Source organism: Benincasa hispida, chromosome 10 (genome assembly GCF_027475165.1).
Source record: "Benincasa hispida cultivar pf3 chromosome 10, pf3_genome.v1.1, whole genome shotgun sequence".
Classification (NCBI taxonomy): Eukaryota; Viridiplantae; Streptophyta; class Magnoliopsida; order Cucurbitales; family Cucurbitaceae; genus Benincasa; species Benincasa hispida.
Window position 1 is genome coordinate 23,701,419 of NC_143487.1, and position 26,794 is coordinate 23,728,212.

Below are 26,794 nucleotides of genomic sequence, written 5' to 3' on the forward strand. Positions count from 1 at the left end.
AGGTGGATTTGACCTACCAGATGAACTTCCATCAACAACTCTTATTGATGTAATAGGCCCTTCAACAACTCTTGTTGAAGTTGCAGTAGTTTCGTTGGAAAGTTCACGCAACACAATTTTACTACGTGGACTGTGCTCCCTCATATGATCCTCCTCTAGGAAGGTAGTGTTTGTCGACACAAACACTTTTTTTCCTTAGGATCATAAAAGTAACCCCCTCATGCACCTTTAGGGTAGCCTATAAATAGGCATAGCCTTGAACGTGGTTCCAGTTTCTTAGGATTAGCCTCAAGCATATATGTTGGGCAACCCTAAATGCGGAAGTGACGCAAACTAGCTTTACACCATTCTACAACTCCAAAGGTGTTCTGGCAACACTCTTGGAAGGAACACAATTGTGGATATAAGCTGCAGTCTCCATTGCAAAACCCAAAACAAGTCTGGTAAGGAAGTATAACTCATTTTCGACCGAACCATGTCCAACAGGGTTATGTTTCTCCTCTCCGATACACCATTCTACTGAGGTGTACCAGGCGCTGAGAGTTGGAAAACAATTCCATGTTCTATCATATAGTTCTGGAACTCATAATCCAAAAACTAAGTGTTTTAATCCGTTTATCCAATGCATTTTCAACTTTAGCCTTGAACTCTTTGAACTTTTCAAAGTATTCGAACTTTCATTGCATCAAATAAACATACCCATACCGTGAGTAATCATCAGTAAAAGTGATGAAATACTCGTAGCCTCCCCTGGCTCGTACATTCCCCGGACCATAAAGTCCTGAATGCACTAACTCTAGAGGCTCTTTGGCTCGTTAACCTTTTCTAGTAAAAGGTCTTTTAGTCATCTTGCCTTCATGGCATGACTCGCACATACAAAGAATTTTCCTTTAACTCGCTTAGATGTCCATTCTTCACAAATCTCTCAATCCTATTGCGATTGATGTGCCATAATCGAAAGTGCTAAAGTTGGACATTTTCCTTAGGAGAAACCTTAAGTATTTTATTTTGAGTTATAACAGTTTTAAACATCTCTATGTTATGAAGGGAATTTGTTGCTAATGACCTTAGCATATACAAATTATTTTCAAGTTTTGCTGAAGAAAATCTCAACACCATCTTCCAGAATAAACATTTTATTCACCGAAAAGTTGAGAGTATATTTACATTCAATCAGACACTTTACAGAAATTAACTTCCACTTTAACTTGGAAACAACATACACATCATTCAAAATGATAAACTTATTATGTAAAGTCAACTGGAGTCCCCGCACTGCCACAACTGAGACGACGTGCTCGATGCCTACTCGTATCTTCATCTTACCAGCCTCAAGCTGCTGCCAGGATCTAATCCTCTTGTTTTGCCTTGGCCTTAGCCTTATTCTTCTCCTTGAGGACAGTTTCACTTCTAATGTCTGTCCTGGTTGCAATGGAAACATTTTCCTTTTTCAACTGGTGCTGGTTGCCTATCCTGCTGTGCAGCAGGTTGTGGGTTAGCAGGTGGCTTACCCTTCCCTTTACCACTCTTCTTCTTCTTCCACTTAGAAGTATTAGAAGTAGAAGGTGTAGACTTAGTTCCTGAGGTCGAACCCTGATGGAACTTCTTTGAAGATGAAGTAAAATTTCCCTCACCAACCTTATTCTCCTTACTTTTCAGCAAGGATTAGAATGTCTGTAACTTGTTGAGGAGAGGTGTAAGGGTATAATCAACTTTGTTTAGCATAGCATTGCTGGAAAATTGCAGAAAGCTTTTTGGCAACGTATGTAGAATGATGCTAACCTAGCTGCCCTCATTGATGTGGGACCCATTCATCTCCACCACATTAAAGTGGACCATCATGTTCAGAACATATTCTCGAATAAATGTACCTTCCTCCATTTTGGTGTTGAAGATGCATTTTAGAGCTTCGTGCTTGACCTGTCCAGACGGTTGTCCGAACATTCCCCACAAGGACTCCATGATCTCATGCGCAGAGACTATCGGCTCATGCTTCTTGGCCAAAATGTCATTCAGATTGGCCAAGATATAAGCTCAGGCCTTCTTGTTCGTCCTTGTCCATCTCTCATATGCCTCCCGAATATTTCGAGTGGCAGTCTGAGTCGGAATAGGAGGACACTCCTCCGTAAGGATGAACCTAAGGTCATCGATGATCAGAATGGTATTTATCGTGTTTTTCCAACTAGCTTTGTTTTCACCAGTCAATTTATCGACATTTAATAGAGCTAATGTGGCTGTAGCCATTTTATCGTTGTTGAAAACATGAACAAACTTAATAAGTCTATGCATTACCACTTTTAACACCAATTTTAGTTTTAGCAAAATAGTTCCTATGTACCCTAAGTGAAAAGACATATATTTTGCAATGATGCCCAAGCGAGTAGGACAAAAGTCATCGATGGGGTGATCAAGTGTCCCTTCAATGGGATGAGACATTCTCAACCATTAGATAGAAACAACTCTTGTAACTTACTCTAACAGTCACCATTTTTCTGTCCAGAACTGTTAACCTTTAACAATTCTGCATAAGTGTATCCCTTCATTTTAGGCCCTAGAGTACCATCCTAATGCACCCACCATAGGGAAAAAGAAAATTAGGACAAGAGACTAAAGTGACCTTATCCTATACAGGAGATCAGATAAATAGTCGTACAAAACTGCCATCCTTTAGGGGAACACTCCGAGGGTGCCTCGAGGTGATGCACAAAACATTATCCAACCTAATGAGAGAGACTGTGGAATATGTTATCACACGTCCTGCTCCTACTTACTATGAACATTCTCTCCATTGACCTTGGTATTGACCTACCCAAACACCATCCTTTAGAGGGACACTCCTAGGGTACCTCTAGGACGATGATAGATCTCACGATGTGAACATTAGGGTGAAACTTGAAGAGGTTTAAGTGAAGTATCATATACTTCAAGTACCTCCCAGTGAATGTTCTACCCAGGGATTTATTAACTTAGACAATTCGGCTACTGATTTTATCTAAATGTGAGTTTAATTTGCTCAAAAACAACTATTGCCTTTGATAATTAAACAAGTTCAAATCAAGTCCCATTAAACATTTTAACGGACTATAATCAAATTTGCATGCATGCATCAAATCTATCTAATTCACCTTTCCAGGTAGGTTCCCAGGTAGGGGTGTTCCATTTCTGCAGCTTAAGTACCCCAGTCTAGACAGAAACCCACCTTAGACAAAAGGTCCCTTATAAATAAATTTGGTACATATTTAATCTTTTAGTCAATTTAATCCTATTAATCTGATTAAAAGTAACTTAGGTTTCTAATCTCATTAGAACTATGATCTTAGGTCTATCTCCATCAAATTTTAAAACTCTTTTAAAACATGATTCAAGCCTAAGTTCGCATGCATGTCTTTCTTATTGATTTTAGTTCTAATTTCCATTATAACACTTATAAAAGGAAATAACCAAAATCATCCACATTTCTAAGCTAAACTAGGTATTTATAATTCTTATAAATTTAACCTATGTATCATGCTTCAGGCAATGTCCATTCATTACTATATATAACTCTTATATAATGAAGTAATGAACTAAATATACATGCTTCCATACACCCTTATACTATAACATTTATAATATAAAGATGATGCATGAATATGCTTAATGCATGCATAAATATAACTCTTATATTATATGATGCATTAGCATGCTCTTAAGTAATTTAATCATGCAAACTACTATATCATAACTCTTACAATATAGAGATGATGCATGATAAATGCATAACCTATGGTGGGATTTAAAACTATATGGCATGCTATATGACATATAAATAAACATACATCTCATGTACATTCACCAAAAATTAATGGACTGAGATGATTAGCCTCAAAAACCAAAAATTAATCTATCTATTACATTAAACCATTGAGTAAACTGGTTCAACAAGCGAACTGAGTCTTGAACCACCCGGGCGAAGCCTTTTTCCTCATCGTCTAGTAAAAGTGGTTGAGCAACCACGATCGTGTAGCAACGAGTGAGTACCTTTGACTATGCGATGAAGCATGAAGGCCACTCGATCGTGCAGTGCACCAAGTTTAAACGCAAGCCTAAACGATCGTGTAGACGACTACTATGCTATGAAGCATGATCGTCTAGATGATCAAAAAACAAGCGCTAAGTAACACTTACCGAGTGATCGTGTAGCCAGTGACTATGTGATGAAGCATGCTGGCTTACATGATCGTTTAGTGCACACACGTGCCATGCAACAAGTATCCCATACTCAACGATCATTTACCTCCATCGTTTACATGATCTGACCAACTCTTGGTCTTCTTCTTCCTCGAAGTAATTTGCATCTCCATGCCTTGAAGCTTCATCACGAGTGACTCGAATAGAATCAAACTCTTTGAATTATAGACTTGATAGTAAGTTAATATGCTGAAAAACATAGGGGCCCTTACAATTAACTTTGAAATGTAAAAGAATTCATTAACCAGAGGCAATCATCCTAGAAACTCCATTAATCCACATCCACGGAGACATTTAACAATCAAACATAATGTAGACATGCTTAAAACCCACCAAGAATGTAAATGTTATTCTATACAGCAATGGATTTGGAATATCAGAACTTGGCTCTGATACCAATTGAAGGAACTCTTATTCAAGAGAACCAGTAAGTAGAAGCAAGATCTTTCCAAGCCCATTGCGAAAGAATTAAACGCATTCATAAATATACAAGAATAGTTATGCATCTTAAACAAAATTACAACATGCTTTCTTAAACAATTCAAAAAGAATGAGAGACATACCTTTGAAGAACTCTTCTTCTGTAAATCTCTCGTTCTCATGATCAATGGTCTGACAATATCTCGCTCTCATGAGTAATCGAACAGCCACTTCTTGCTATCGTCACAATCGCCTAGCCAACACGAATAGTCTGATCCACGAACTACAACCCCTCGACACTACCACTCGACAACCTTGGTATTCCCAGAGTGAGAATCCAGGATATGTGGGCTCTGTATGAATTTGGTAGAGGGAAGGAGGAAGAAACGATCGAACTACACGATCAAATAAGTGGGAGAAAAGATCTGTCTATCACATAGACTGAGAGTATTTGATCGTTTAGTAAATCTCGCTCTCGTGAGAATTGCCTAGCCAATCACTTAGCAAATATCGCTCGATCGTTTAGTCTCCCGCTCAATCATTTACACGATCGTTTAATAGATCTCGCTAGCACACGATCGTCTAGTAAATCTCTCTAGATCGTTTACACGATCGTTTAGTAAATCTCGCTAGTACATGACCGTTTAGTAAATCTCTCGCTTTTGTTCAGTCTCTCATGAGGGCTATCGTGTAGTCTCTCGTGAGTAAACGATTAGTAATTCACTAAATGAAGCGATCTCCTAGCAAAATGAAAACTCTTTTCATTTAGTCCTTTAGTTATTAAAAATCGAAATTAACCTCCCACTTGTATGGTTAATGGAGAAAATAACCAACCACAATTATCATATAATTGTTTTATTATAAATAAATATAATAACCTATAGTTTTAATATCACATCATATGTAAAATTTAAACCATAGTTCTTTTCTCCTTTATTTAATATAAATCATATTTACATCAAATTCCTCCAATTAATGTATCTTATACATCAAATCAATTATATCACATATAATTGAACCAATTTAATTATATCATATATAATCAAATTTCCTCTTATTAATTTGAACACTTCAAACTAATCCAAAAACTGATTCTCAACTTGAATCCATTGAGCTACGAAGAAGACCTTATGAACCTGTAGCTTGAAGCTCCAACGGCACGTGAGTAACTAACTAAACTCTTTAATCACGAAATCCACCATCTGTTAACTGCCAGGCACTCTACTAAAGACTGGCAGTTGCACTCTTCTCACTACAGATATATTTCTGTGTCCATTGGATATAACCAATCAACAGTGCGATGACTCTTCACAGATTGGGCGTAAGTACAGCTGGGCCAATTTACCGTTTTGCTCCTATAGTTACATCTAACTCCTTAAGTACCATCGATTCCTCTAATGAACAATACATCATAGTCCTACTATGAGTGAACACCTCTTGGGCCATGAGAAAGTGTGTGGCGCCACATCATTCAAGCCCTGGAATCAGCCCTTAAGGGAGCAATCTATCTACTTGTCCTTACTTCGGGGAAAGAGTGAATTCCATCTTGTGTAACTAAGTTCCCAGTTCCCCAATCAGACGAATCCCCAAAGTGGCCACTAGCACCCATGCAAATAAAAGGACCGCCCTCATTGACAGAAATCTGGCCATTAACACCCATGCAAATCAAAGGACCACCCTCATAGGCAGGAGTTTCCAACTCACTCAGGATTAAGGTCATGTTATCTATGGTCATCCTAGTGAAATGAAAGTCTCTATCATGAACGATGTTATATAACGAGCTAAACATTTTGTGGTTCGGTCTTATACAAACTCATTTGTATAGGACACCTCCGCTTGCATGTCTCCACATGAATGATCAAGATCAGACCATCTATTACACTTTACAACACTTGTAATATCTACAAAGCGGGTCGTATCCGTAATGTCACCAGGATAAGGTTTCCTTCCTTTATCTATATACTATAGATCATATAGACAATGATAAACTGAAGAAAACCATGTTCAAAACTCTAAAGGAATCACTTGAAAGTTCAAGCTCATAAACTTCAATAAAGAATGATATAAAACCAAGAAATTTAATGGATATATTCCAAAGAAAAGAAGAAACTAAACAAGTTACGATAGAAGAACTACAATTTGAAATTGATTTCCTAAAAAAAGAAATAAGTCAAAATCATCCAGAAATTCGAGAAATCAAACAAAAAATGTATCGCATTAAATTAAATAATAACCAAGAATCTGATATATTCGCAAAGGAACTAGAAGAATGAGAAAAAATTCTAATAGAAAATTCATTACAAAAATTGGTACTCTTTAGTTACATTTAGGGGTGGTCATTCAAACCGCGAAAACTGAACCAATTGTGAAATCGAATCGAAATTGAACTGAATTAGGAAAGAAACCAAAATTTGCGGCTCGATTTGGTTTCGTAGACTTTTCAAAACCAAACCGATGAACACTAGACACTCGGTTCGGTTCGGTTTTGTAGAATTTTCGTAAAATTTGCGGCTAGCTTCCAGTCGCCCCTACTTTCAGAGCTCTCACTAATGGCTCGATCTCTCACTAGTTTGGTTTTCCACTCCGGTTTCCCACTTAGATCTCTCTGCCGTTTCCACCTCCAGTCACCCCCACTCCTAGATCTCTTACTTAGTCACTCGATCTTTCACTAGTTCGGTTTCCCATTTAGATCTCTCCACTGTCTCCACCTCCAGTCGCTCCACTCCCAGATCTCCACTCGTCAGATCTCTCACTCGATCGTCGACCATTCAGTGGATCTCTCACTCGTCGATAAGATATATCTGCCTCATCCATCGTCGTTGGTCAGATCCTTCATCCGTCGACGACTTCTTTTCAATTTTGAGATATCCATCGCAATCAGATCAGATCTATCAAATTTTTAAATCATAACATTTGATTTTAGTATATTCTAATTGAAGTATCATAACATTTGAAGATAAAGTATATTAACTTTTAGGTATATACTCGTGAGATCTCAATTTATTTATGTTGTGTATGTATATACTGTATATTGTAGGCACTATGTAGTAATGAGCAATACTTTGAGCTTGACAAATAGCAACAGTAAAACTAATAGCCATGGCAACAACCATTCTAGTGTGAACGAAAACGGATGATGTTGTTGAGATGCCTCCACCAACACCCCAACCACACATTTAAAAAAAAGGAAAATACGTCTATGGTATGGGATCACTTTTCTAAATGCTCTTAATATAGTAATGATGATCCACATGATAAATGTAATTATTGTAATATGGTGTACGCATGTCATCCAAGAAGGAATGAAAATTCAACTATGAGAATGCATCTTGAACATTACTGTAAAAAAGAAAATTCTTATCAGATGAAAAATAACAAGTTAGATATAACTCATACTAAGTTGGTATTTAAGAATAAAGAGGGTGGTGAGGTGGTAATACACAACATTTAACTATAAGATGTTCATGTTAAGGTTGATGCCCTAAATCTCATAGGATCATATAGTTTGTAAACCTTGTATGAACAAACTATTATGTGATTAATAATATTTGATACTTTATTCACTTTGTCTATGAAATATGTGATATTTTAGTTGCATTAACTACAAACCAATAAACTAACATTCAAGATTATCGTTATAACTTAAACATGTATGTGGAGACATACAGGTGGATCATGTTTAAGTGATAACCTAAATGGTTTGTAGTATATGGATAAGGTTGGATACCTTATTCGGGTGACACTACAAGTATGACCCGCTTTGTAGATGTTACAAATGTAGTAAAGTGCTACAAATGATCTGATCCTGATCATTCATATATTAGACATGTAAGCGGGGATATTATATACAAAGGAGTTTATATAAGACCGGACCACGAAATGCTTAGTCTCATTATATAACACCGTTCATAATAGAGACTTTCATTTTATTAGGATGACCATAGGTAACATGACCTTAATCCTGAGTGAGTTGTGAACTCCTGCCTATGAGGGCAGTTCTTTGATTTGTATGGGTGAGAGTGATCAGATCGCCGACTCATCAAGCCTACCATTTTGGGGATTCGTCTGATTGGGGAGCTAGGAACTCAGCTACACAAGATGAAATTCACTCCTTCCCCGAAGAAGGGGTAAGTAGATAAATTACTTCCCCAAGGGCTAATTACGAGTCTTGAATAATGTGGCACCACACCCTCTCATAGCTTGTGAGGGGTTTAGTCATAGTGGGACTATGATCTATTGTTCATTAGAGGGACCAGTGGTACTTAAGGAGTTAAAGGTAACTATAGGGACAAAACGGTAATTTGGTCCAGTTGTACTTACGAGCAATTTGTGAAGGGTCATTTGTACTGTTGATTGGTTATCCAATGGACACAGAAATACATCTGTAGTACGAAGAGTGTAGTTGTCGGTCTTTAGTGGAGTGCCCGACAGTTAACGGATGGTGCATAATGTAACTAAAGAGTTTAATTAATTATTCATGTACCGTTGGAGCTTCAAGCTATACGTCCATAAGGTCTCCTTGGTAGCTTAAAATTTGAATTGTTCAAATTAATAAGAGAGAATTTAATTATACGATATAAATCAATTAATTCAATTATATATGATATAATTGACATAATATATTTGATACATTATAGTTTAATTAGAGGAATAAATATTTGAATGTGATTCAAATATATTTTCTATGAATGAGATTCATAGTTGTTAAATTTAATATAAATATGATTTATATTAAATGCCATAAAATAGAGAAAATGAACTATAGTTTATATTATATATGATGCAATATTAAAACTATAGGTTATAAATATAATATGATAAGTTAGTTATTATATTTATTTATATTTTTAATTATTTTGGATAATCAATCCCTTTTTTCTCTAACCACTTTAGTGTGTGGTTAAGTGATTTTTGTAGCAAATGGGATAAATAAAATAAGATCTTATTTTTTTTCCATAGAGATCTATACGACAAACACACAGAGCATATACGATATGTTATACGATTGAAGAATTTCTCTATACAATAGTGCTTCTTCTTCAATCGTTTTCCTCCTCCAAACTCACAAACTCCCTCCTCACCAAAATAGTCAGAGCCCACTACTCATAGGTTCTCACCCTGAGAATATCGAGGATACCAAGTGGTAGTGCCTTCACTTTTTAGTTCGAGTTTTGTTGCTGTTCGAGGAGTTCGTGATACTTCAAGGGATTTACGTGAAGAAGTGTTCTTCAAAGGTATAATCTCTAAACTCTTTTTCTAGTTTAAAAGCATGTTGTAATTTTTTTTGTTAAAATGCATTATCTGTTTGAGTTTACTGTAAATATTTATTTTTAATCAAAATAGAATTTGGACGATCCGCTTCCGCTCATGGATCTCCTTGTAAATGAGTTCCTTCAATTCACTATTAGAATGTTCGAAAACTAATTGCTGAGATGACCATAATTGATTAGTTGTCATCTAAATTTTTGGAGAATGAGGAATTTATGAGGTTTGTGAAAGGAGCTTTGATGTTAGTAGAACCAAAATTTTTTATTCCTTCTCGAACTACAATTGCTAGGAATATTTTGGGAATATATGCTAACTTAAAAGAATAGATGAGAGACATTTTTGTGGACGAAGGATATAGAGTCTCACCTACGACCAATACTTGGACATCAATTTAAAATATTAATTACATGATTTTGATTACACACTTTATTGATAGAAATTGGAAGCTACATAAGAGAACTATTAGTTTCTATCAGATTGAAAACCATAAAGGGGAGATAATAGGAAAAGAGGTGGACAAATATTCGAAGCAGTGGGGTATTGAATGGATTTTGACATTTATTGTTGATAATGCTTCATTAAATGATATAGCATTTAAAAAAGCGTTTTAAACATAGGTTGGTGTTGAATGGTGATTTCTTACATTTTAGATGTTGTGCACATATATTGAAAATTGATTGTGATGGCCTAAAAGATGTGAATGATCAATTGATTCGAATTCAAAATGTCGTGAGGTTTATTAGATCTTCTCCTGCTAGACTTACTAAATTTAATAAGTGCATTGAAGATGAGAACATATCTACTAAGAGTACGTTGTGTCTTGATGTTCAAACTAGATGGAATTCTACATACTCAATGCTCGATGTAGCTGCAAATTTTGAAAACGCGTTTGAGAGGTTAGAAGACTACGATGAGAGTAAACCAACCACCCCAGATTGGAAAATTGCTAGAATATTTACCAAATTCTTGTCTATGTTCTATGAAGTAACTGTTAGGCTTTCAAGGTCTCTTTATGTTACTTCTAATATGGTCTTCCATAAGATTAGTATTATTAAGAATTGCATAAGAAAATATTGAATTGTAACTGGTTCTGAAAATTTGCTTTTGCGTGAAATGACAATGAAAATGCAAGAGAAGTATGATAAGTATTGGGGGGAAAGTGAGAAAACAAATTTTCTTTTGTATGTTGCTTTCGTTTTGGACACACGTTACAAGATGAAATCTCTAATATATTGTCTGAATCAGTTGTTTGATATGGATGCGGCAAAAAAAAAATTGAAAATAAGGTGAATAATGTTTTGAGAAAATTATTCAATGAACACAGTTTGTCAATTCTTATCATGATTCATCTTCATGTCCAAGTATGACTCAATCTTAAGTTTGTACTGGTAGTAGCTCGATGACTACATCTACTACTACTTCTTTTCCTGTTAGTATTGCTTCAGAAGTTTTCCATTTTGATTTTGAAGATATGGAAGAAGACAATACTCAAAATGTGGATACAGAAGTTGATATCTTAGAGTGGTGGAAAGGAAACTCTTCTAGATATAAGGTTCCTAGTAAAATTGCACGTGACCTTTTAGCAATTCTGGTATCCACAGTTGCTTATGAGTTTGTATTTCACACTGGTGGGAGAGTAATCGATTTTTTTCGTTCTACGATAACTCCAACCATAATTGAGGCACTTGTATGTGCATAGCATTGGTTACATTCAAAAGCAATTAGCATTCATCTTCAAAGATATTTGGAGGTTATTGTAATTGGTGAAGAAGGTTCATATCTTTAAACATTCTTTTTAGACTTAAAATATATTAATTATATCATTATTATGTTAACAAGTTTATCAATTTTTTTAGACTTAAAAGCAGGTTTATAGGCGAAAAACAAAGAAAAAAACGAGAAGGAGAAGGTGGCTTGAACAAGTTTGTTTTTATATGACTTAAAACTTGAAAGAGTTATTGTTGAAGAACTTTTATATTATTGTTTGTTTTATGTTTGTAATACTTATATTTGAAATTTGGAATTGTTAAGTTAATGGTTATTGTTAAACTAGTAGTGCAACTTAAAACATCAAAGGTTGTCGTTTGGACTTTGGAATTTTTATGTTATTGTTTGTAGAACAAGAAGTTTTATGTTTGTAGTACTTATATTTAGACTTTGAAACTTTTAAGTTTATTGTTGTTGTTGTGTTGAATTAGTAGTATTACCTAATATTTGCCCATTGTTAAACTTTTATTAATTTTTATTGTATCTTGGAATATCAAAATTCATTTCAAAACATAAAAATTTTGAATACAAGAAATATATTTGACGTTTAAAATTTAAAGTTATATTCAGGAAAGGTTGTAAAGAAAAAGGAAAAAATATAGAAGGAATTTTTTTTAAAAAAAATCAAAATATAGAAATTTAAAAAATAAGGAAAAAAAACTAAAACTATAAAACCAAACCGAATTGCACCGCATATATGCGGTTCGATTTGATTCGGTCCAAAGTTTGTTTGGTTTGATTTGGTCTGAATCGAACAAGTAATTCGGTTCAAATTTTAGGTTTGGTTTGGTTTGAGTCCCAAACCGAATTGAGCCAAATCATGAACACCCCTAGTTATATTAAAAATTCAAAATTTCAAAATCACCTTAAAAGCCTTAATAGGTTGGGGAGTAGATCAAAATTACATCCAACATGGTTTAATTTAATCAAAATACTTTGAAAAAATGACGGAGATATTAGGTAGTGTTAATGGTCAAAGGCTAAATATAAAATAAATTACCAAAGGTTCATGTTTGCCCTACTAGAAAAACTACATTTTTTTATGTTTTCAATTTTAACTACTTGAAATTTTAAAGAAAAACATCAAGAAGTTGTAAAAAAATAGGAGGTTGAGGGTAATTTTATAGACAAACATCAAGAAAATGTAAAAAAAAAAAAAAAAAAAAAAAAGATGTTGACAAATTTTTTTAGATTTTTTCCACGCTGACATAATACTTGATATTTAAAAAATGTCAAGTTTTAAGTTTAATTTTTAGGCGCCTCAATTTCTCTTTTTCCTCAAAATTTTCACGTGTGAACATTACTCCTCCCGCTTGCTACACCTTCTTCCTCTCAAATGAAACTCTAGCTTGTCCTTTCTGGAGTATCTAAGAAATCTTATGAAGCATAGATACTTCATATGAGGCAAAGAATCTATATCAAACACATATCGGATACTTCCTAGATACATATTTCACACGCGATTTGATATATCTATTTTTATGCTTACCTCTTTTAAAGAAAAAGATAAGTAACTAATATAATCTTTCCTAATAAAAAATTAGATAGCGTATTTAAAAAGCTCAGAGTCCAAAACTAAAAGGAAAAAATAAATAAAAGACCAAGCCCTAGTTTTGAGTCTCCACAAAATCCATCAAAATATAACCTACTTGAATATTTTCAACACTTCAACAAAGAAGTTCTTGGTTTATCTTCATAATTCTCCCTCTAATCTTCTTCTTCTTCAGTGATATACGAGTCACTTTTTTATTGCATTCTATTGACTATTTTCCTTCAACATTTTAGATGTTACTTTTTGTATTTTATTTCAATGTTTGTATTGTATTTTGTACTATTGTCATTAACTTGTATCCTAAATTTATTTGTATCCTAGATTTTTCTTAAGAAAAAGAGAACATATCTTCAATGTATCAGTATCCTTTTTTTTTTTTAGAAATTGGCGTATCGTCGTATCCTATCGTATCCATATCTAGTATCTATATTTGTATAGGTGCTTCATAGGAGAAACTCTTTCTAGTTCAAATTTCTTCATAGATTATTTCGATTCATTCTCCCTTTTCTGAATTCGTTTTTTATTCTTATCTTTCTGTTTCAATCTCTTTGCTTTCTCATCTATGTTGATCGGCATGTTGAAACTAAGTGTTTGAATCTAATTTTTTTTCTTGTTGTAGAAGATCGAGAGAGGATTCTTGTCGCTTAGCTTCAACATTGTTTAACAGGATTTTTGGTAAACTTAAACAAGAAGCCAATGCATTGCCTACGTTAGAGAAGTTAAACACGAGGTATGTCTTCACTTTGTGATTTTATTCTTTTATATATGTATTTGTTAGGCCCTAGTTATAGAAATAATATGAATATTAGTAGAATATTAGGATAAGTACTGAAAGGGGAAAATTAGTCATTAGTTAGGGAGTTAGTTAGGGCTTTTGGTTATAAATAGAGGGAATGAATTGAGAGGAGATATGGATAATTTGGTGGGAATTTCCTTTGGGAATTTGGGAGAGACTAGCCCTCTCCAAAGACTAGGGTTTATCTTGTTATCTTGTTTGTGAGTTTTTAGCACATTTTAATATATTTTCCTACATTTTGATAATTTAATTGTACTTGAGTTTATTCTATATTCTTGAGTACTATTCTTGTTCGGAGGAATTCTAACAAATTGGTATCAGAGTCATATTGATTTCATAAATGGATGTGATCGGTTGATTGAAGCATTGTTAGACATACAGAGAGAAATGAAAGCAATACAATAAAGGATCAAGGAGCCTCAACAAAGAGAAAGAGAAGAGATAAGATCAGTAACCATTGAAGTAGAGAAGGAAAACCTGATTCGAAAGCTATCTGGTTGAGTTCGAAGAGTGGCAGGAAGACGACGATGTACTCGAGAATCCATCCAAAAAAGTCAGGGGAAACCAATCGGCAAGGCAAGAGGGAAGGAAAGAAAGAAGAATCAGCAATAGCGGAGTTAAAAACACCACGAGAAGGGGAAGGTAAGAACGTTGGAACTCTAAAAATGTCGAAAGTAAGTTAAACGAGGAAGGGATGGAGTAAAATACCAACACAGAGGAGATGAGGCAAACAGAAAAATAATGATCGAAGGGACAAATGGGGGAATAAGCGAGACGGGGGCTGGAAGAAAAAAAGAGGAAGAAGAATCTACCAACGAACACGTGATTAACCCAAAGAAAGAGGAGAGCGAATCGAGGAAGGTCATTATTGACAGCGATGGTGTGGATGGCCAAAGATGAATCGTCAAGGAAGACGTTGATGCAAGCTTCAAAAAGGAAAGCAACAGAGATTGGAGGATGACAAACCTGGAGGCGACACCAAAGGAGGCTGACATTGGCAATGAGGACCTGGTTGGTCGGAGAGAAAGCTTCGAGGAACATATCATTATAAAATTCGTTTGTGGCGGAAAGTCGGATCCATGAGGCAGGGACAAGCAAAGAAACAGATGGAGGAGATGAAGAATATGTGTTGCGAGGAGTTACAGAGGATGAATGGTCACGACGGAAAGGAAGACATTGGCTATTACTTGGCCATCACGGGGTGATAGGCGGCAGAGGAAATACCGAAGGAAGAAAATGGTGGCAGTTGGCGAGAGAAGGAATGGAAGAAGAAGAAAAGTACCGGCGGAAAAATGAGATGACACGTTGAAGATGAAGCGGCGAAGGATGGGACGAGTAAAGATGATCTGGGAAAAGCGTTGTTGCAAGTTTCTGGAAGAAGGGATGGGGAAGTCGGGGATCGACATCCATCAAGAGATCATCGAGGAAGGATATTAGAGATTGCTTGTGTGGCTGGAGATGAAAACTCGGGTGAAGAAGAGGTTGTCGCTCAAAGAGGCAGAGAATGGCTGGCCGCGAGGGAGAAAGAAGGCACCGGCGATTCATAGGATGAATTGCAACGGGCTCGGCAAACTGAAGCGTTATTGACAACGTCGGGTGGAGCTAATGGGAGGACGATGAGATGGGAAGAGGAATACATATCTGACGCAGGCGAGCTAAGGTGCTCGGAGGCTCTAGACATATCAGAAGAAACAGTTCTATGGTGGCTGGAGAATGTGGTTTGGGGCAAGGCTGAATTGCGTGAAGATGAGGGAAAACATGTTGCTGCCCACGTGAAGAATCAGAAGGTGCGGCCGGTTGTTGGAAAAAAATAGATTTAATTTTGATTTAACTAATGGGCTGAAATTGCATGAGAATGCCCATGTTTTCTCAAATGGGCTTAGTTTACATGGAGAAGTTGGGGCCCAAACTGTGGGTGATGGTTGGGTTTGCCCTAAATGGCCAGGAATACAGATTGGAGGCTTGGAGAAGGAGCTTGGTGGGCCTGAATTTAATAAATTCATTGAGGCCCATTTGTGGGAGTGGCAGAAAAGGGGCTCGAGTATGAGCTGGAATTGCCTGAAGCCCAGGGGTAATTTTAAGGAAGAAAAGGATTTATGGGCCCAACGTTTGAAGAGTTGTTGTTATAGGGCAATCCAAATTAAAAGGAGTTTATATTCAATACTTGTTACATGGGCAGTGGGGGGGACAGCAAATTGATAATGGGCCTAGCCCATTAAAGGAGAATCACTTAGCACAGTAGAAATGTAGAAAGAAGAAAGTGGAGTCATGAGATGTTTATTGGGCTTAGTCCAAGCGAAGAAATAGAAGCCCAATGAATTTTCAAGGCTGAACAAAGTTGAAGAGAAGGTGATGCCGATAAAAAAAAAAAAAAAAAAAAAATTGCTCAATTTTGTGATTGCATTTTGTAAGCACACCTTGAGGACAAGGTGTCTTCGAAGGGCGGAATATTGTTAGCCCCTAGTTATAGAAATAATATGAGTAGGAGAAGAATATTATGACAAGTATTGGAAGGGGCAAATTAGTCATTTGTTAGGGAGTTGGTTAGGGCTTTAGGTTATAAATAGAGGGAGTGGGTTGAGAGGAGGTATGAAGAATTTGGTAGGAATTTCCTTTGGGAATTTGGGAGAGACTAACACTCTCGAAAGGTTAGGGTTTATCTTGTTCTCTTGTTTGTGAGTTTTTAACACATTTCAATACATTTTCCTATATTTCGATAATTGAATTGTCCTTGAGTTTATTCTATATTCTTGAGTACTGTTCTTGTTAGGAGGGTTCCTATCAGTCTATAATATTTTCCTTTTGTGGCTTCTCCTGAACCTTAGCTCTATTTCATTTATCTTGATGGATGCTCGACTTCTCGATCATTCACCTCTTCTAAATATTAGTGTTTATGATAATTGGTTTTCATTTTTTCTTGAATGAGTATTAGTGTTTATTTGCTTCTCCTTTTTACTTGGTCAAGAGGTGGTTTCCGGTTGAAATTTTTGTCTTATCTGAATTAGGTTTGTTGGTTATTGAAGGGAAGAAAATCATAAAAGAGTTGCATCTGAAGTAAGAAATTCAAGTCCTTCAAACCCCTTCTGAATAGTATCATAAATTATACTCACAGAGGATTGTCATGTTGCTTTTAGGACCATAAACGTGCTTGGTGTCAACAGTTCTATTATTGCAAGTAAGCTTTATTTTGTGCTTGAAACTTGTTGGTTTAATAGTTCATATTCTTGCTGCCTCTCTTTTCTCCTCCAGTTTATACTTTATTATCAATTATGTTTGTTGTTTTCTGGAATAAGAATAAAGTTTAGGTTGGTGTAAACCCATAAGAAAAGGTGGAGAGAATATATAAAATAAAAGAAGTTATAGTTCTTGGGAATGAGGAATGAATAAGATATTTTCTTAAATATACTGAGTATCTTATTCATAAATTATTGAATTATTATGCATTGTTGAACATCAACTCAATGTCCGAAAGAAAAATCAATATTTATAAGAGAAAAAGAAAAAATGAATTCACTTCTTTTTATGCTTGTGGAGAGTCTTCCTGTGAGCACCTTGCATTAAGATGCAGAGATTGTGGTTTATATGGAAATTTCTAATTTTGTTAGCTGTTTTGTCATCTAGGTAGCTGATTTGACTGCTACAACCATAGGCACAGTACTTGGATTGCAGAAGTTTCAGGTTGCAGCATCTTACTAAATAAGTTTTGGAATGTCATTTCCTATTGAGTTACATATTTATTATTTGTTTAAAAGGGTGCTTCTAGGCTCTACGTATTTATTTTATTTTCCACAATGGATGCGACCAGCTAGGGATGGTGATATTTCCGAGTCTTTTTCTTATTAACAAAAAGAAAAGAGAATGTGTATAGTCTTGAAACAGGTGGTAACATTTCATTACAAGTAGTGGTAGCAAGTATTGTTTTGAAATGCAATGTGACTATGTTGGATATCGTTAGCACCTACATGCTCGGTCCATTTTGTATTCTTGCTAGGCTGAGAAGGGGATCAATTATTTTCTAAGTGCCTTGATTGCATTATTGCTAATTTTAATTGATTTCTCTCGGTATGTGTGTGGTCTTGTTTTAAGTACAGTTGTTTGCAATCTTTGAGGTTTTAGGCATATAAGTTGATGTGGTTGCTACTAGTGAAGTCAGTTTATCCCTGACCTTGGATCCATCAAAGCTTTGGAGCAGAGAGCTTATCCAGCAGGCAAGTGTATAGACTATATACACTCTATTCATTAATGATCTTAACTTCATTCAATGCAATGCTAGAGGTCCAACTAGGTTTTAATATCTCTCTCTTTTTATTCGTAGGTTTGAAGGAATTGAAGATAACATCTAAAGAGGTTTTTTTTTTTTTTTTTTTTTTTTTTTTTTTTTTTTTTATCAATTTGGAGCTATTTAAGAGTGTTGTGCTTGAATGATATGGTCTCTCTGTCTTAATATTGTATATGCGTTGTGTTTTATGATTATTATGGAGATGATGAGTGTAAAGGTGATTTTGGTAATTGTTATGGGGATGATAGTTTTTTTCATATGTGGTGGATTGTAATTTTGATAGTAGTTTTAGAGATGTAATTTTTGAAATTGTTCATACGGTTGGAATTATGTTCATTTTATTTTTTTTTTGGAAATGCTCATATGGAGTTGTCCATATTCTTCTATCTTAAAAAAATCCTTCATAGAGTTGTAAGTAATATATTGACAAAGTCGGAGGAAATTTTGGTTGATAAGATTAAAAATGTATGTGGTTGTTTATTTAGTTTGATTAATATTTGCCAATATGCATATACATGTATATATAAGAGTGAAAGACCGATATAGAAGCCAAAAGCCTGCAAAACTCTAACAGGATAGGAGGAGGAGTATCCCATTGAGGATTAGGGTTATTTACATCCGAAAGGTGAAATTATAGTAAATACTGGTTGACTACGTGATTGACCATGTTTCACATAAACTATTATGAGTTCGAGCTTGAGGACAATAAGGATAAGCATTTTCTTTTTTTCAATCCATTTAGAAGGATGCCTCTCTAACAACTATTCATCTTCGAAGATCTCACCCAAATAGAGAAGTGAATCTAAAGACAAAAGAGTGATCTTCAAACGCTACTACGCATTCTTTAAAAAGATTATTGTGTAAGGTAGGTTTAGGTATAGCAAAACTTGAACCTACGACCATTAGGTTAAAAGCCCAATGCATCAACTGAGCTATACACCCAAAAATAGTCAAGTAAGTGGTGGATGAAGTGGAAGAAGAGCTATTTTGCTTAATAGTGAAAGAGAGAGGTGGGAAAGAAAGTTACTTATTCAATGATAAAAGAAGGCGAGCGCCATTAATTTCGCTGTTGATGGCATAACCGCTCTTTATTTTAAGAGCATTTTCAAAGAGAGGCAAGGAATAATGGAAATCTCCCACCTTTTATATATAAAACCCAAAACTTGAATGTTACTCAAGCCCAAGGCTTTGAAAAACCATGCGCAAGGGCGTTAAACATGTCAGTGAGTTAGCAGCTGTCAGAAAAGGCGCAATAGCTATAGAGTCAACTCTTGGACCCAATTCAAATGATTTGATCCAAAGTATATAATATGTGATTGTTAGACCAAAATACAGAAGAAATTTATAGGTAAACATCTATATTAAAAATTAAAAAAAAATCACATACAGACTTGACAAATTAACCGTGTCAAGATATAGATATATTTGACAAGTAAAAACTGTCAAGAAGTTTTGCACTTGACACTTTATTCGTATAAAAAACACTCATATTCTTGCCATTTTTTTGCATATCAAGTAATATATATCTTGACATTTTTAACATATCACGTAAAAAATATATTGACTTTTTTTCTTTATCAAGACGTCCATATTCTTGACATTTCAAATATGTCAAATATCACTATTCTTGACTTTTTATCTTGTTAAAAACCCTCATATTCTTGACATTGGATATCTTGACATTTTTTAAAATGTCAAGAACAATTATACTTGACATTGCAAAAATATTAAAAAAAAAAGAAAGAGAGAGAAAGAAATCACTGTTTTTCTTGTAGTATTGCAACAAAGAATTTTGCGTTGTAAATTCTTTTCTCGTAAAAAATTTAAAACAGGAATTAATTCTCTAGGAACACCATTCTTAACTAAATTATATCCTTTAAAAGAGACAGAAAAGAGATTAATGAGTAAAATTTCAGGCAAAGAAATTCTATTCAAATTTATTATTCCCATTCTTCCACACGATATAACGGGGATCAATGAATTAAAAACCAATGAAATAAAAAGAAAACAAAGACAAATACAATTTCTTAAAGAAGAAATTGGAGAAATTGTCTACAAAAGAATAGAAGAAAATTCAAAGGAATCTTCCGTAAAAAACAGAATAAACCATATACAATACAAAATTGAAAACGAAATATGTTCAAATCTCCCAAATACCTTTTGAGATAGAAAGAAGCATATTGTTAACCTACCATATATTAAACATTTCAAAAAATAAAAATATCCTCAAACGTGAGACCAATTCAAATGAATTCTGAATTGTTAGTACATTACAAAAAAGAAATACAAGATCTTCTAGATAAAAATCAAATCAGGCCTTCAAAAGGCCCGTAGTCATGTGCAGTATTCTATGTCAACAATAGAATGTGGTGTATCCAAGTTAGTAATCAATTACAAACTTTTAAACAAAGTTTTTGAAAGGATAAAATATCCAATTCATAACAAACATGATTTATTAAATAGAATTTCAAAAGCTAAAATCTTATCAAAATTTGACATGAAATTGGAATTTTGGAAAATTCAAATAATCGAAAAAGACAAATATAAAACTACTTTCGATGTACCATTCGAACAATACGAATGGAACATAATGTCATTTGGATTAACAAAATGCCCCTACAAAATTTTAGAAAATCATGAATGATATTTTCAATGATTTTCAAGATTTTATAATTGTTTATATTGATGATATTTTGTATTCTCATCAAACATTGAACAAACATTTCAAACATCTCAATATTTTTTTTGATATTATTAAATGCAACAGATTGATAGTATCCTTACCCAAAATCAAACTATTTCAGACAAAAAATAGATTTTTGGTCTTTGAGATTCAATTGCATCTTATCAAACCCATATAAATGTCTATAGAGTTTGCATCAAACTTTCTTGATCAAATACAAGATAAAACCCAATTACAAAGGCTTTGGGTTGTCTCAATTATGTGTCTAACTTCATACATGGACAAATAAGTATACTAAAGTTGTCCAAGTAATTAAGGCTTTAGTCAAATCAATTCCCTATCTAAGTCTAATCAATCCAAAAACAAATCTCATTGTAAAGATAGATGCTTCAGATATAGGATATGGAGGAAACCTAAAATAGTGTCTAGATAAAAATGAATCAATAATCCTATTCCATTGTGAAATTTGGAATGATATACAAAAGAATTACTCTATAGGAAAAAGGAGTTATAAACTATCATCCTTTGTTTAAAAAATTTCAAGGTGAATTAATTAATAAAAAAATCGCCATAAAAACCGATTCAAGAGCATCCAAATTTGTTCTAAAAAAAAGATGTAAGGAATCTTGTACAAAAAAAAAAATCTTTGCTAGATGACAAATAATTTTGTCATGTTTCGACTTTGAAATTTTGCCTCAAAAGAAGAACAAAACCCTTTAGTTGATTACCTCTCAAGGGAGTTCCTCTCCTAAAACCTCTCTCTCTAACTCTCTAAAATTCTTCCTTCTATTGAAAGAAATAATGAGTGAATGAAAAGGAAATGGAAATGGAATAGCATTGTCTTCCACTTCTCAAAAGGCAAAGCCTATTTTCTTCAAGAATGACACCAGCTCCAATGAGTGTCGATCAATAGGCTATGGATGTAAGGACTCTGGTAATCGATTTTTGTTGGAATGTCTTGAGTTTGTTGGTTAGCACATCGAACAACCAAGTACGATCAATAGGTTATTTATTTGTAGTTATTTACGATTATGACTCTACGGTTTAGAATAATAGCTATATAAACTCTCTAACCCTAGAGGAGTCATTGGTGTATTCTTAAAATATTTTCTCTAATAATATTGTTCTCCTTGTGTCGCATTGACGTAGCTAACACACCGTTAGTGAACCATGTATATCTGTTTATTGATTCTTTTACGTTTTTGTATGGTTTAATTTTCAATTTTGTAACATATTCCATAACAAGATCTATTGGAATATGGTTGGGATCTACAAATGAGTCAACAACTCCACCTCTAAGGTCTTCAGCCTTCCTAGTAAGACCATCCTCTAGTGGTGTTACTCATTTAAGGTCTTCTGCCTCTCCTTCATCAAAATAGGGATCATCCATCCCTTCTACTACTTACTCTTAGGTCGTTACACCAGAAAAGAGGTTTGTACCTCGACCTGAGATTAAGACAAACTTTTAAAAGTCTATGATAATTAATGAACTCATCATTGAACCAGAATATCAGGGCCTTATGCTAGAAGAAACCATTTAAAAAATGTATCCCGAGTGCTTCAACTTTATCCTTGAGAATTTAATGAAAACCAAAACTTTTTATGAGTTAATCCTTCCCATTGGAATCAAGGAATTTACATAGAAAAATGCCTACAAAATTAATTTTCCATTTTGGTTTATTCGATGGTAGAATACATTCGAAATAATAGATGATGTTCTTCCAACACCCTTGCAAGAATCATATATTTATTTTAAAAGAAAAATTTCAAAAACATCATTTCATAATTCAATGAAATTTTGTTTATCTTTTCAAATTCCATAGAAATTTTGCTGGAATTTCTCTACCCCCTCATATCCTCGATATAAAACGATCATAAAGATTTTAAAGATTAGATAGTGAGATAAATACAATTTTCAACATGCCATCATAAAAAATATCAAAGAATGGTTCGCGGAGAATAAATATCTCCAAGATATAGATCTAAAGAAGAATGCAAAATTCTTGAATGACAGATCAAAACTTCTAGCAGCATTGGCATAGACCACGTTTGATGCTGACTTCCAAAGAATATTAGCAATGGCAGCTTCTAACTCATCTCGAAGCATCTCTCCTATAGATTGTATCCAACGAGAAGACAATACTGATCCAAAATAAGATTTGGAGGATCCATATCTTGATTCACATTCCATGTGAGCTCTGAATTCACCTGTCCGCAAAGACAGTAAACTAAGTCAATAGCCTTGTTTCACAAAGTGTGGTGGCGTTTGTTTATTCCTAACCCCCAATATTTTATCTTAATTTGGTTGGTTGTATTTCTGATTTCCATTAAGCAGCTCTTCTTATAATGGTTAACATGTTTGAGGTATTTATAATGTTCCTCGCCTTTTCCCCTGACAAAATAGTGACTACACCTTCATCCACCTTCTAATTCTATAAGGTTGTATGAAGGAGCATTCTGTTGCCACCTATTTTCGTCGATCTAATTTGATTACTTATTTATGTTAAATTTAAATTTTAGGCTAGTTTTCGGGAAAATAAATAAATAAATAAAATTTTGAATAATTAATATTTAAATATTTTTCTTTTTTCATATAAATGGGTGAAATAAAATATTTTTATGGGGGGAGAATAAATTTTGAGTTGTAAGATCTTTTATTTATGGAAAAATCGTATTAAAAAATTTTGAAAACAAATTAATCATATAATATTTAAAAAAAAATCAATCACATAATTATTTTTTTTTTTCCTTTTAAGTGTAATCTGATTGATTCTTTTCTCAAGTTAAAAGGATTTGAATGTTTCTATAAATTTGTTGATTATGGGTCATTTGGAGGACACGTTCTTTACACCAAAAAACCTAGAGAGAGCCACTACACTCGTTACTTTTCTCAACCAAAAAAGAAAACCTAGCTTTGCATCTCCAATCTCTTCTTCTCTTAAAAAAACCAAAACAATACATTCTCTTAGAAAAAATTCAAAGGGAGTGAACTACACAGAGAGTTTTACCATACAAACGTCCTCCACCAAAATTCAAAATCTAGAGCACAATGAAAACCTATACTTAGTTGGAGATAGCATTTGATAAAGTTTGATCCCAAGAATTCGCATCTCAAATAACAAGTGGGTTTCGTGCTCTTAATTTCATTCTTTTACCTTCTTTATATTTATGTTTTATTTTTTTATTTTTTAAAATTCTAAAATAGGTTTATTTTTATATTATAATTATCCTTTTTTGCAACTAATTTTTTTACATTATATTTACTTTATATATGTTGCTTATTACATTTACTGTTATTTATTAACATCTTATGATGATTACCTCTATGTAAACTTTTTCTTTCTTATTTGATTGTTATAAACTTCTTGTTCATCTTGATTTAATTTGTATTGTGCAATTTTTTGGTTTACAATGTCTTTTGCAAAAATAATTATCCCATGATGAACCTAAAAATATTTGGGAGACTAATTTTCTAAATCTTGAGATGAAGAGGTTGATTATTTGAGAGTCCAAAATCGATTTCTAATATATTTAGTTAAATTTTTAATATCCTTGTAAATATTATTGCTTGTTCATTTATTGCTTTAAATACATTATTAAATTATATATATATATATATATGTTTAGATTAGATGATATTATTATACAACAACAAGGAGGATCCACAGCCCGGGATCAAGGCATCAATGCAACCAAGCACAAGCAAAGATAGAGCAACAAAAGAAAACAAAGCCAAGAAGATAAAACCTGAACATAACCAAACATAAACGTAACATGCTAAAAAAAATCCCAAACAGTAGAGATAAAGCCATAGAAGAGAGACCAAAACCTCACAACTAGGGACAACAACAAAACATAGAGCAACAACAAGTTCAAAAAGAAGAAAAGTAACCGTAACATGCTAAATAAGACCAAGAAGATCAACCTGCCAGGAAGCAACACGAGCACGAACCGTAGAAAGTATAAGGTGAAACAAGGCAGACACCGACCTCGGACGACCTCCATGCAGTTGCCGATTCCGTTCTTGCTACATGTAGTATATGGAAGCATACCAGAATACACAGAACAACTTACTACACACCCCTTTACCCGACCCCACTCGACTCAACCAACTCAACTCGACATCCCAACTAGCCACCCGATGCAACGAACCCAACTGTCTCAACACACCAGACCACACCTCTCTCCCATACCCACACTAAAAAAAAAAAGATGATCTCGAGACTCTAAACCTCCCACAAACAGAAGACACCCCCCCTTTGACAACATGCCCCAGCTCCTTAACCAATCCCTCGTACCTAACCTATCCCTCACAGCTAACCAAGTACAGAAGGAGTGGCGCAGAATACCACCCCCCGCACACAAAATACTAGTCCAAGACACCCTAGGATGACGAGGACGCAAACTCTCCCAAGCATTACCAATAGAGAACTGACCACTAGCACCCAGCTCCCAGACCGAATAATCCTCTCCCCTCATCCTAGGCCCCACTGCCTGAATAAAACCTCAGATCTCAAGCAACTCCAAAGACACTATAGGTCACCTCCAACCTTTCTCACTATCTAAGAACTCCGATAACTGGGCCTCCAAATCACTTCCTGTATCATAAACTACCGTAGACCTATATGAATCCAAAATTGCACCCCCCGACAACCAAGGATCCCACTAAACAAAACAAGACCGTCCATCACCGACCATCAAATGAACCAGATGCTTGAATCTATCTCTACAGTGCAAGATAGCCCTCAAGCACCAAGATCTCCCAACCTCACTCTGAACAGCCCACAAAGACCGCCCCGCAAAACATACGCCTCCACCCATGCCACCTATAATGAACCCGATTTAATTAAGAGAAGCCAGAGCAGCTTCATAATAGTTGCCTGATTTCATGAAGCCACATGTTTCACACCCAAACCCCCCTCTCCCAACGGTAAGCACACCTCATCCCACGCCACTCGTGCACCACCACGACTCACCGCACTTCCCTTCCATAAATAACTATGTAACAGACGATCAACCTTATGAGCTACACATGCAAGCAACAAGAAGATGCTACACCAAAATATTTGAAAGGACTATAAAACAGACCAACTAGCTGCAACCTCCCATCAAAAAAGAGAGACCGCGCTGCCCAGCTTCTAATACGAGCTGTAATCCTCTGTATTAAAGGTACACAATCTACGGCCCTCAGTCGACTAGCCAATAATGACAACCCCAGATACTTAACCGGCAGCGAACCAAGAGAGAACCCCATAAAGGCAGCCAACTCCTCCGCCTCACCCACTTTTTGTCCATGTAAATTTACGTATTAAATTGATGTTAACTTGGTTGGTGGTATTTCTCTATTAGTTTTAATTCTTTTAAGTTTATTTCTTTAAAATTCAATCTTTTTTAGTTTTCTTTAAAAAGTGCTTGATCTTTTTCTATTAAAATTCAATGATGTTTTTCTAAAATTTCCTACGATAAAATCTAGATATATTTGGGAGTTCGATTTTTTAGATTCTTGAGGTGGGAGTTCATAATCTTTAGAAATTTGGGATTTGAATCCAAGAAAAATGAATTTAATTAATGTTTTAAAAAAATCATTCATTAAAAGGATATCCTATGACAGATTTGAGAAATTACAATATTTTCACAATTTCTTGAAGCGAAAATTTTTTCTTCAATCCTAACATAGCTTAATTGATGAAACGTATTCTATTTATTTTATGGAATCATGACTCGAAATATTGGAGAAATAAGGTGTAAAATAAGACATTATTTTAAAAATCGTTTTTTCCCCAAAATGAATTTCATTAA

The 26,794-nt window shown here is 34.6% G+C and overlaps 2 long non-coding RNA genes across 3 annotated transcripts; one reads left to right on the top strand and one right to left on the bottom strand.

The window, feature by feature from the left end:
- Positions 1-6,920: 6,920 nt before the first annotated feature.
- LOC150033204 (uncharacterized) lies at positions 6,921-15,760 on the bottom strand. The gene is made up of 2 exons (XR_016523998.1): positions 14,511-15,760; positions 6,921-7,538 (listed from the first exon to the last, which is right to left on the bottom strand). It is a non-coding gene; the product is annotated as an uncharacterized LOC150033204 (long non-coding RNA).
- An 875-nt stretch (positions 15,761-16,635) lies between these two features.
- On the top strand, positions 16,636-18,236 carry LOC150033205 (uncharacterized). Of its 2 annotated transcripts, XR_016524080.1 has the most exons (4): positions 16,636-16,681; positions 17,039-17,087; positions 17,168-17,208; positions 17,655-18,236. It is a non-coding gene; the product is annotated as an uncharacterized LOC150033205 (long non-coding RNA). The 2 variants fall into 2 exon arrangements; XR_016524079.1 differs by having other exon boundaries at positions 17,039-17,208.
- The last annotated feature ends 8,558 nt before the right edge of the window (positions 18,237-26,794 follow it).